The 11,170-nt window shown below is 41.1% G+C and overlaps 1 protein-coding gene across 1 annotated transcript in view; it reads left to right on the top strand.

The window, feature by feature from the left end:
* Nucleotides 1-4,936: 4,936 nt before the first annotated feature.
* The window catches only part of LOC121383599 (thyrotropin-releasing hormone receptor-like), a 134,637-nt gene continuing 128,403 nt past the window's right edge, over nucleotides 4,937-11,170 (top strand). Inside the window, exon 1 of the mRNA XM_041513690.1 lies at nucleotides 4,937-5,022. The gene's annotated coding sequence lies outside the window, so the exon portion shown is untranslated. The remainder of the gene's footprint in view (nucleotides 5,023-11,170) is intronic.

Genomic DNA, 11,170 nt, shown 5'->3' with positions numbered 1-11,170 from the left:
TTTGTGTTTTCTTATATCCACACCAATACTCAACCAGTGGACCATATGTTAGTATGTCAGCAACTATCAGGAGTCTCGTTCCATCCATGTTGATGATGATGATGCACGAATCTGGCTTACCGAGACTAATGCTATATATATATATATCCAGTCACCTTCAAACATTTATTTAAACATCTGTATTTATTATTACTTTGAAAACAGGACTTTGCCGCCGCTGTGCATATGGTAAGCCATATTTATCATTGCTCGACTATTTGTGGATGAGTATTCCATATGGGCAACGCAACGCAATGCAATGATTTATTCAAGTAAAGTTACAAATACAAAATGGCTGATGAGTTACGGATTCGATTTGGCTACTTCCTAGAGGCCGTTTGTATGAATATCGGGTGAGATTTACACACCCCCCCCCCCCCCCCCCACACCCCCGACTTCTAACACCCGCTAATACTACGAACACACACCCTCCATCTGGCAGTACTTGTAACCCCAACCAACTTCTAATACGAACACCCGCTAATACGGACACCCAATCGGCAATACTTGTAACCCTCCAACTTCTAACACCCGCTAATACGAACACCCATCTGGCAGTACGTAACCCTCCGACTTCTACCCAGTAATCGACAGTTGGCTTGGTAACCCTCCGACTTCTAACGACACCCGCTAATACGAACAAAACAACCCGGCACGTCCCGGCAGTACTTGTAACCCTCCAACTTCTAACACCCGCTAATACGAACACCCAAACGGCAGTACTTGTAACCCTCCAACGTCTAACACCCGCTAATACGAAGACCCATCTGGCAGTACTTGTAACCCTCCGACCATTAACACCCGCTTCAGACAAACTCGGGAATCCAATTGGAGTTTTAAATCATAATTATAAATCCACATTATTTAAAAGGCATTTTGTATTTACATTTAATCGTTCTTTGTGTGAAATTCCAGCTAATCGACACTGTGACATTCTAACGAACGTTACGATCTAAAAATGCGTAATGACAGCTTCCCGCCAAACGTATTCATTATTTTTTATTTTAAAATGTGAAAAAAGATACCCATAAAAAACGAAAGTCTGTTTTTTCCTAATGCACTTTTCCATAGACAGGACAGCAAATACCACGGCCTTTGACCAGTTGTAGTGCACTGGTTGGAACAAGAAACAACCCAGTCAGTTGAATGGATCCACAGAGAGAGAGAGAGAGAGAGAGAGAGAGAGAGAGAGAGAGAGAGAGAGAGAGAGAGAGAGAGAGAGAGAGAGAGAGAGAGAGAGAGAGAGACAGACAGACAGACAGACAGACAGACAGACGGACAGAGACAGACAGACAGACAGACAGACAGACGGACAGAGACAGACAGACTAAAACCACAATCGATTTACCATAAGTAAACGTACAACTAACTTAGACCTTTCAATAATGTTCCACTTCAGTAACTTTTTTGTGTTATTTTCGCCATTAAGTTTGCATCACTTGGTATTTGAAAACCCGGAGTCTATTACCTGCGTTTTGGCGACAAACTCATTGTTGATGACTGACTGAGGTTGGGTGTTGTGCAGACCATAAACGGAACCCCAACGTCATCCCACCAAACACCCCACATGAAACAAAGGAAAGAAAAGAAGATTAAGAGGAATCCGACATAAGAAAACAAACATTACTTGTGTTGATGACACGTCATTGCCAGGACGGTAAGTAATCCTTCTCTCAAACCTGTAAGCCCGAGTCCTGAAAAGGTCCAACCTTCCCCTTCCCTCAATACTGCACCCCTTCCCCCAAGTCCTGTAAGGTCCAACCTTCCCCTTCCCTCAATACTGCACCCATCCCCCAAGTCCTGTAAGGTCCAACCTTCCGCTTCCCTCAATACTGCACCCCTTCCCCCCAAGTCCTGTAAGGTCCAACCCCCTTCCCTCAATACTGCCCCATCAAGTCCTGCAAGGTCCCCCTTCCCTCAATACTGCACTTCCCCAAGTCCTGTAAGGTCCAACCTTCCCCTTCCCTCAATACTGCACCCATCCCCCAAGTCCTGTAAGGTCCAACCTTCCGCTTCCCCAAGTCCTGTAAGGTCCAACCTTCTCTGCACCCCAAGTCCTGTAAGGTCCAACCTTCCCCTTCCCTCAATACTGCACCCCTTCCCCCAAGTCCTGTAAGGTCCAACCTTCCCCTTCCCTCAATACTGCACCCATCCCCCCAAGTCCTGTAAGGTCCAACCTTCCCCTTCCCTCAATACTGCACCCTTCCCCCCAAGTCCTGTAAGGTCCAACCTTCCCCTTCAATACCCCCCTTCCCCCAAGTCCTGTAAGGTCCAACCCCCTTCTCAATACTGCACCCCCCCCAAGTCCTGTAAGGTCCAACCTTCCCCTTCCCTGCACCCCTTCCCCAAGTCCTGTAAGGTCCAACCTTCCCCTTCCCTCAATACTGCACCCATCCCCCAAGTCCTGTAAGGTCCAACCTTCTCTGCACCCCAAGTCCTGTAAGGTCCAACCTTCTCTGCACCCCAAGTCCTGTAAGGTCCAACCTTCCATGCTCCCCGAGTCCTGTAAGGTCCAATCTTTCATGCTCCCCGAGTCCTGTAAGGTCCGACCTTCCTTGTACCCTAAGTCGTGTAAGGTCCGACCTTCCTTGTACCCCAAGTCGTGTAAGGTCCGACCTTCCTTGTACCCCAAGTCGTGTACGGTCCAACCTTCCTTGCACCCCAAGTCGTGTAAGGTCCAATCTTCCTTGTACCCCAAGTCGTGTAAGGTCCAACCTTCTCTGCACCCCAAGTCGTTTAAGGTCCAACCTTCCCTGCACTCCGAGTCCCGTAAGGTCCGAACTTCCCTGCACCCCGAGTCCTGTAAGGTCCAACCTTCCCTGCACCCCGAGTCCTGAAAAGTCCAACCTTCCCTGCACCCGAGTCGTGTAAGGTCCAACCTTCCCCTGCACACGCGATGTTCAATGGTATACATTTCGTACCTACCAATGCGCATGAACAAACGTTTCGGCCGTGGACATTTCGGCCCGGACGTTTCGGCGTAGATGTTTCGGCCAACATATGTTGAGAGGGTGGAAGTTTCAGCCTCCCCCCTCTCCAAAAAAAAAAAAAAACAAACAAACAAAAAAAACATTCGAAAAATGGAAAAAAAACCCCACCATACATTAAATCTTAAGGAAATCCACAAAGCATACATTGTAGCAGAAAGATAAAAAGGTCACAAGTCAAAATGTTTACACATCAGGCTAACTACCACGCATGTTACAGCTAACAGCTCTTACAAATCGGGAATTGTTCGTTCCTGCCAGTATACCACGACTGGTATATCAAAGGCCGTGGTATGTGCTATCCTGTCTGTGGGATAATGCATATAAAAGACCCCTTGCTACTAATGGAAAAATATCGGCCTCGGTGGTGTCGTGGTTAAGCCATCGGATATAAGGCTTCTAGGTACAGGGTTCGCAGCCCGGTACCTGCTCCCATCCAAAGTGAGTTTTAACGAATCAACGGGTAGGTATAAGTACACCCTCTTCTCTCTCACTAACTACTAACCAACTAACAACTAACCCAATGTCCTGGACAGTCAGCTCAGATAGCTGAGGTGTGTGCCCAAGACAGCGTGCTTGAACCTTAATTGGATATAAGCACGAAAATAATTCGAAATGAAATGAAAAAATGTAGTGGGTGTCTTCTAAGACTATGTGTCAAAATGACCAAATATTTGACATCCCACTCCGTCGCCATATAACCGTAAATAAAATGTGTTTAGTGCGTCGTTAAATAAAACATTTCCTTCCTTCCTTCCTTCCAATAGCCGATGCTGGTGGCCAACAAGAGATAACAATTTGTTGTTCTAGCCTTATATGTTGTTGGTTCGAGCCATCGGGATATAAACATGTTAATACCTAGCACACAAACAAACACACAAACGGTATGCCACAATTAAGAGAATACAGTATTGTGCCACATACATTTTGTTTTTGATTTAGACCGAAACATCCCACTTGGACCTACCCTCTGACCGATGGGCGGGATCGATCCGCGTTGGTGGTGCTTTTGGGATATTTCTCGTTCTAGACAGTGCACCACGACTGGTATATCAAAGGCCGTGGTATGTGCCATCCTATCTGTGGAATAGTGTATATAAAAGACCCCTTGCTACTAATGGAAAATTGTAGCGGGTTTCCTCTCATGACTATATGTCAAAATTACCAAATGCTCTAAACGTCCATGTCCGAGACATACAGTTTGCAGAGGCGGATCGGGGGGGGGGGGGGGGGGGGGGGGGGCAGTTATAATTTTATTATATATTAATTTTAAAAAAAAATTACGATCTCCTTCCAAACCTCCCCCAAAATTCCCTTGTCATTCCACCTCATGTCACTGCCCCCCCCCCCCCCCATGGATTTTCTGGATCCGCCACTGGTTTGATTATTTCATACACAGCGCTAATCGAAATAGACTCGTTCCGTATTTATTTCACAACACTTGCACTTTACCTACGCATATCCTTACGCCCCGTGGATTTCACGGCGATCACTACTCCAAGCTGTGTAGTGCTTAACCCACCAGACCTAAACTTAGTGGATACTCGTTCACACCTTAGTACCCACCCAGTGTGAAGTTTAACGGCTCACCGGAGATTTAAGACTACTTCACAGACTCTCTCTCTTTAACCTAATTAACCTCATTGACCTCCCCATGTTCTGTGTAGGTAGTTCACGACGGTAAGCTTGAACCTTAATTGGATTTAAAAACGAAATTAAATTTAAAAAAAATCAAACGAAAATCCAGGTACATTTTAAACCCCAAAGCGGGCCCCTATTGTTTTTCTTTCTCCGCTATCCCGCTACCGCCCATGCGCAAACCAATCCGACCGGCTAGGGGGAATCCCAGTGAATTGATTGACAGACGATGTCAGTAGTTTTTAAACTTGCTTCGACTGAGTCGGAGCGACGTGTTATTGGCCTGATCGCAAGAATCGCTTATATTCTTTGGATAACTATACTAATTTGTTCGAGTGGATATTTCTTAACTGATAAGGTAAGGTGTTGGGGTTTTTTCGTGTGTATAACTGTGTGTGAAACGCTATGCGCCGCTCAGGGTTGGGTAAACACGATTTGTACTTTCTCCGGCGGATTCACACATCTGTTTATACATCTTTACATTCTCCCCTGTATTATATTCCGACCAGACCACGCGCAGAGATACTTTGGTTGCTGAAACTAGTAATCGCTTGGACGTTTCATGTATTATATTATTCATATTAAACGAAGCTTTACGATATTTCATTTTGTTGAATACTTTAAAAAAAAATATATATTAGTGCTGTGTTATACAGATTGTTTTTAAAATGTATGGTTATATACAGTTACATACAATTGTCACATATTTTCAGAATATTGGAAGAGAAAAATAAAAATAAAAAACGAGAAAGTAGAAGGGGAAGGGGAGAAGGAAATTATGAAAGAAAGAAAGAAAGAAATTAAAAAAAAAAAAATTACATGTCCATTGTTCAAGTTCATCAATAATTTGACAAAAAGTTTGTTTAAAGTTAGTTTGTTTTGTTTAACGATACCACTAGAGCACATTGATTTATTAATCATCGTCTATTAGATCTCAGACATTTGGTAATTTAGACATATACTAGTAGTCTATCTTAGAGATGAAACCCGCTACATTTTGTCCAGTAGTAGCAAGGTAGTATCTTTTATATGCACCATCCCACAGACAGGATAGCACATACAACGGCTTTGATATACCAGTCGCGGTGCACTTGTTGGAACGAAAACGATTGTTCAACGACACCACTAGAGCACCTTCATTTTTTAATCATCGGCTATTGGGTGTCAAACATTTGGTAACACCACAGTAGAAGCGAAGTGTAGCCCGAGTTCTTACACCGCAAACTCCGGCGTAATAATGCAAGACGGTCAGTCATTGCGTAACAAGAGCCTCATAACAGTTCCTGTCCAAATGTCCGTCTTGCCCTCTTACGGTCAGAGTACTCGGGCTAAACGAAAATGGTGGTGGTGGGTTTGGAAGTGGTGGTGGTGGTGGGTGGGTGGGTGTAGTTAGACTGACGTTTCACTGACACTGCACTGCGCTATCGTTTTTAACGATGGATCGGGCGCCGTTAACAATATCAATAGATAACTGAATTATGTGTCCAGGATAGCGTGCTTGAACCTTAATTGGATGTAAGCACAAAAAATAAATTCAAATTAATTAATGGGGTTTTAAAAAGTTGATAAAATATTTTGTAAAAATCAACTTTTGTTTTATATATACACAACACGTGGCACAAGGTATTTTACACTTTTAGAAGGCAGACGGAATTTATTTTTAAATGGTGGATCTGTTAAACATTGTGCTGAGTGCGTCGTTAAATAAAACATTTCCTGTTAAACATGTTTTTATTGTAAATAAATGCCAAATTATTTATTTTTGTAGCCCAAAAGGAATGTCATTTGTGAAACAGTTACAAACTTTAATGAATAGCTCCATTTGATGTCCACGGCCTGTCAAAAAACCCTACACACATCCTTCCGAAAACCTAGATATGGCAATGTATGTAAATGTATGTGACACATAGCTGATAAATTATTTATGCATATGTAAATAAGAAGTAAATTAACTGACGAAGACTACTTTAAAAGTTCACTCAAGTCCAGTGAACAATGTAGGTTGTTTACAAACTCTCCACTCACCATGTCCCGACCCTGTTGAATACCCCACAGACCTGACGCCCACCACCCATTTCTCCACTAACAGGTTTTAAAGGGACGGTCCTGAGTTTTCTGCATTGTAAGATGTTTCTGGCTAATAAAATCTTTTTTTTTTAGAATACCTGTGTCTGTATATTCAATGTGTTTCTGGTCGTCTTAATGTTTGTAAGAAGCCCAAACTGGATTTTGTCTTCAAATAATTTCGTACGTACGAAAAAAAAAGAAGTTTAACCTAGTACAATTACAAGATTGATCAGAAACACGGTTAATATATAGCCACTAATATTTTATGCAGAAATATATATTGGATATATAATTACAGTTGGCAGCAAACTCAGGCCTGTCCCTTTAACAAAGGCAACAAACTTAGGACTGTCCCTTTAACAAAGGCAACAAATTCGGAACTGTCCCTTTAACAAAGGCAACATACTCAGGACTGTCCCTTTAACAAAGGCAACAAACTCGGAACTGTCCCTTTAACAAAGGCAACAAACTCAGGAACTGTCCCTTTAACAAAGGCAACAAACTCAGAACTGTCCCTTTAACAAAGGCAACAAACTCAGAACTGTCCCTTTAACAAAGGCAACAAACTCAGAACTGTCCCTTTAACAAAGGCAACAAACTCGGAACTGTCCCTTTAACAAAGGCAACATACTCAGGACTGTCCCTTTAACAAAGGCAACATACTCAGGACTGTCCCTTTAACAAAGGCAACACACTCAGGACTGTCCCTTTAACAAAGGTAACAAACTCAGGACTGTCCCTTTAACAAAGGTAACAAACTCAGGACTGTCCCTTTAACAAAGGCAACATACTCAGGACTGTCCCTTTAACAAAGGCAACACACTCAGGACTGTCCCTTTAACAAAGGCAACACACTCTGGACTGTCCCTTTAACGAAAGTAAGATTACCAACCCTACGATCGTGTCTTTTCAATCGATTTTAACTCTTAACTCGAACAGCGAGGCAAAGCTGTGTAAATAGGGACCTATCGGTGATGATTCAATGGAATATTTTAATTTAGAGCTGTACGTTTACCGTACGCGAAAGACGCCCATTAAAACGAAATCGGTTCCTTTCATGCAACACGACACTGGTAACTTGATCGCCTTTAGAGTGGAACGTTCAGTTTACACAATAAATTAACTAATGATGTCATAACGTCAAAAAGATACGACACTGCAGATTATGTTTAATGGATCCTATAGGCGTTTACCCCCCCCCCCCCCCCCCCCCCCCCACACACACACACACCTCGAGGGTTATAATTTGCGTTACCGGTCAGCGACCTATTTCATAAAACATCGTAAGTTTACGTCTGCAACCAGCAGTTTTATCCGGCCATACATTTAGAAGTGTTTGGCATCTATTTCACGAAGAAATTTACATCATTACAAAAGATGGAGCATGTTAAGGACAAAATAAAATAAAATACGTGTACGTTTACCTATATTTGTTGTACTATAATAGTAATAAAATTGTGGTTGAGTCGTAGATGTACGTTTACGTGCAGTTTGCGGGAAAGTGCGTATAGAAGACCCCATGCAGGTAATAAAAATTATAATTTAGTGTGGCGATTGAGAATACCTCCTCTCGAGTTCTGGACAAAATGTTAGAATTAGGCTTTATTGGCATCCCGAAACGTTAACCAGTCATTTCTTTTATTTTTAGTACACTTTTATACCATGTTCTGAAGTGAACGTGGAAACAATGCTTTGATTTCTAATGAATGTTTGTCCATTGAGATTTTGTTAAAATTATTTTATTTCAAATTAAGTTCTATACAATATGCGTGGCATACACGATCGTTTAGCATGCGGTCATATTATTTATACGAAAGAACAAAAATGAATGCAAACCGTTGTTTTGCCATTACATGCATACTAGTATATAATATATCCTATTTCAGAGGCCATTCTCAACATTTCTAATTTCGTCTTCCTTACACACACCCATTTAAAGGGACATTCCTGAGTTTGCGGCAATTGTTAAGATGCTATCAACTAACAGATACTTTTTGACGACTCTAATTGCATATCAAATATATTTTTCTGCAAAAAATATTAGTGGCTGTATATTAAACGTGTTTGTGATCGTTCTAATATTTGCACTAGGTTAAATTACATGTTATTTCCTAAAAAAAAAAACTTTTTTATTTTGTACGTACGAAATTATTTGAAGACAAAATCCAGTTTGGGCTTCTTACAAATATTAAGACGACCAGAAACACCTTGAATATACAGACACTGATATTATAAACAAGAAGAAATATTTTTAATATGTAAGTTTAATCGTAGAAATATTTTATTAGTCGAAAAAATCTCACAATGCAGCAAACTCGGGAATGTCCCTTTAAGGCATGAGGGTAATTAAATTTGATAAAATCATACATACATAACATACACATACATACATACATACATACATAGTGTACATACGTAGTCTGGGTTACCCCCCCCCCCCCCCCCCCCAATATGGGTTGGCTCCCCATATAAGATCCTGGCTACGCCAATGCCCCCACCCATAGAATGCCATCATCAACACCAGGGACACTGAATCAGCTAATCATATATATACATTGCTAAACATTCAACGAGGATTTTTCCTGGTACCTGTCTAGGAGGAAAGATGTTACAATAAACGTAAAATCTATGTTTCTGCTTTGTCGTTTAAAAGAACCAGATGCGCAAACTTTTATATTTTGGGATTCAGCGCCTAAACAGACACTTCCTGTTTGCATTCAAATAATGTTTTAACCTGTTTTTAGTTGTTACTAGTCAGAAACAAAACACCTTTGTTGACCACTATATAACAGTTTTAGAGAATCGTTTATTGAGGTATTTTCATAGACCACGTAATTTCGATTGTCAACAGAATGACAAAGTTAAAGATTTAGTTTCACAAGTTATTCAAAGAAAATATTGTTTTTATGACCATTCGTTTATGATACGCCACGTAGCGTATTGAAATGACTGTGTGTGCATATATATAGTTCGGAGAAAATTATAGTTCAGAGAAAATTATATTTCAGAGAAAATTATAGTTCAGAGAAAACTATATTTCAGTTATTATAGTTCATATTATTGTTCAGAGAAAATTATTAGAAGATGTTAGTATGATCATGCTTGGTAGCAGTGTCTTCTTCAGTCGACACCGTGTCACACTAATATTCACTTGCTTCTACCGTGCAGCAGCCTGGTGGTGGTGGGAAGAAGAAATGATGGGGGAGGGAGAGTGATGGGGGAGGGTGATCGATCTTGCGTCAAGCGAGCACTATTCGAAATGATGTCCAATTAATACGTGATTAATAATGTACTGGAGACTGCATTGTTAAAGCTGCGGTTTCGCCTCCCGTTCTAGAACTTCGTTCACTAATGCAAAACACACAAACACAACAACCGTTCCAATCTCGCGTCTTCATCCCGGAACGCCAGTTACTAATGCAAAACACAAACGTCTGTTCTCCTCTTCCCATCTTACAACACCGTTCAATAATGCACATTACAAACAAAACTGCTGCTTTAGTAAACGTTTTTGTTTCCACTAGCATCTGGTTTAAAATCAATCGCCTCTGCATCATGAAAGTCTTGCGTCCATTTTAAGTACATTATACCCCTAACGCCAGTGTAAGCGTCTCTGTCGCATTGTGTTGCATGTGAATCAGATTGGGGATACTAACTAGAGAACAGCGGCGTAGCGAGGGGGCGGGGGGCACGGTGGCAAATGATCCCCAATCTAACTTTTTTATACTGTATTAATTTTTTTATATAAAATCATACCTACCTACCTACATACCAAATACATACCTACATACATACCTGCTAACCTACATACCTGCCTACCAACATACCTGCCTACCTTCTTACATACATACATAGTGTGGGTTGTCCCCCAACAGTGGGTTGCCCCCCAAAACCCCCCACAAAAACAACAACAACAACAAAACAAAACAAAACAAAAACCCCAACAAATCCTGGCTACGCTAGTGCTGGAGAATACGGTTATTTTAAAATGATTAAATATTGCGATTGTTTCTTTCGGTACCTCCATATAATTCCTGTTTGCAAAGTTTGTCGCATTTGATGGACTGCAGTGGAAAACGACGTAAACACATTACATCCATGTACATTGTTATTACTGGATATCAATGTGTTATAGATGTATTATTGAATTTACTCACTGAGATACGATTTCTGTGTGCCATCTAGTGTACGTCTGTAACTCTCGGCTAACCACATGATTTATCACGTCATTAACAGGCCAATCACGATTGTCGTTATAGGATATAAAATATGAAAATTGATCTCGGATTACTTCCGGAACGGAATATGGTCGGAAATGATAAATAATTGCTTGTATGTGAGACTTTACACAATTCATACAGACTTGGACTCCATGTTTATACTGATTATTAGTAGGTTGTTTTTGCTGGAAAAAAAAAAAATCCTAACAATATTAAAGG

The sequence above is a fragment of the Gigantopelta aegis genome, chromosome 2 (assembly GCF_016097555.1).
Source record: "Gigantopelta aegis isolate Gae_Host chromosome 2, Gae_host_genome, whole genome shotgun sequence".
Lineage (NCBI taxonomy): Eukaryota > Metazoa > Mollusca > Gastropoda > Neomphalida > Peltospiridae > Gigantopelta > Gigantopelta aegis.
This window is presented reverse-complemented; position numbering and strand designations above follow the sequence as displayed.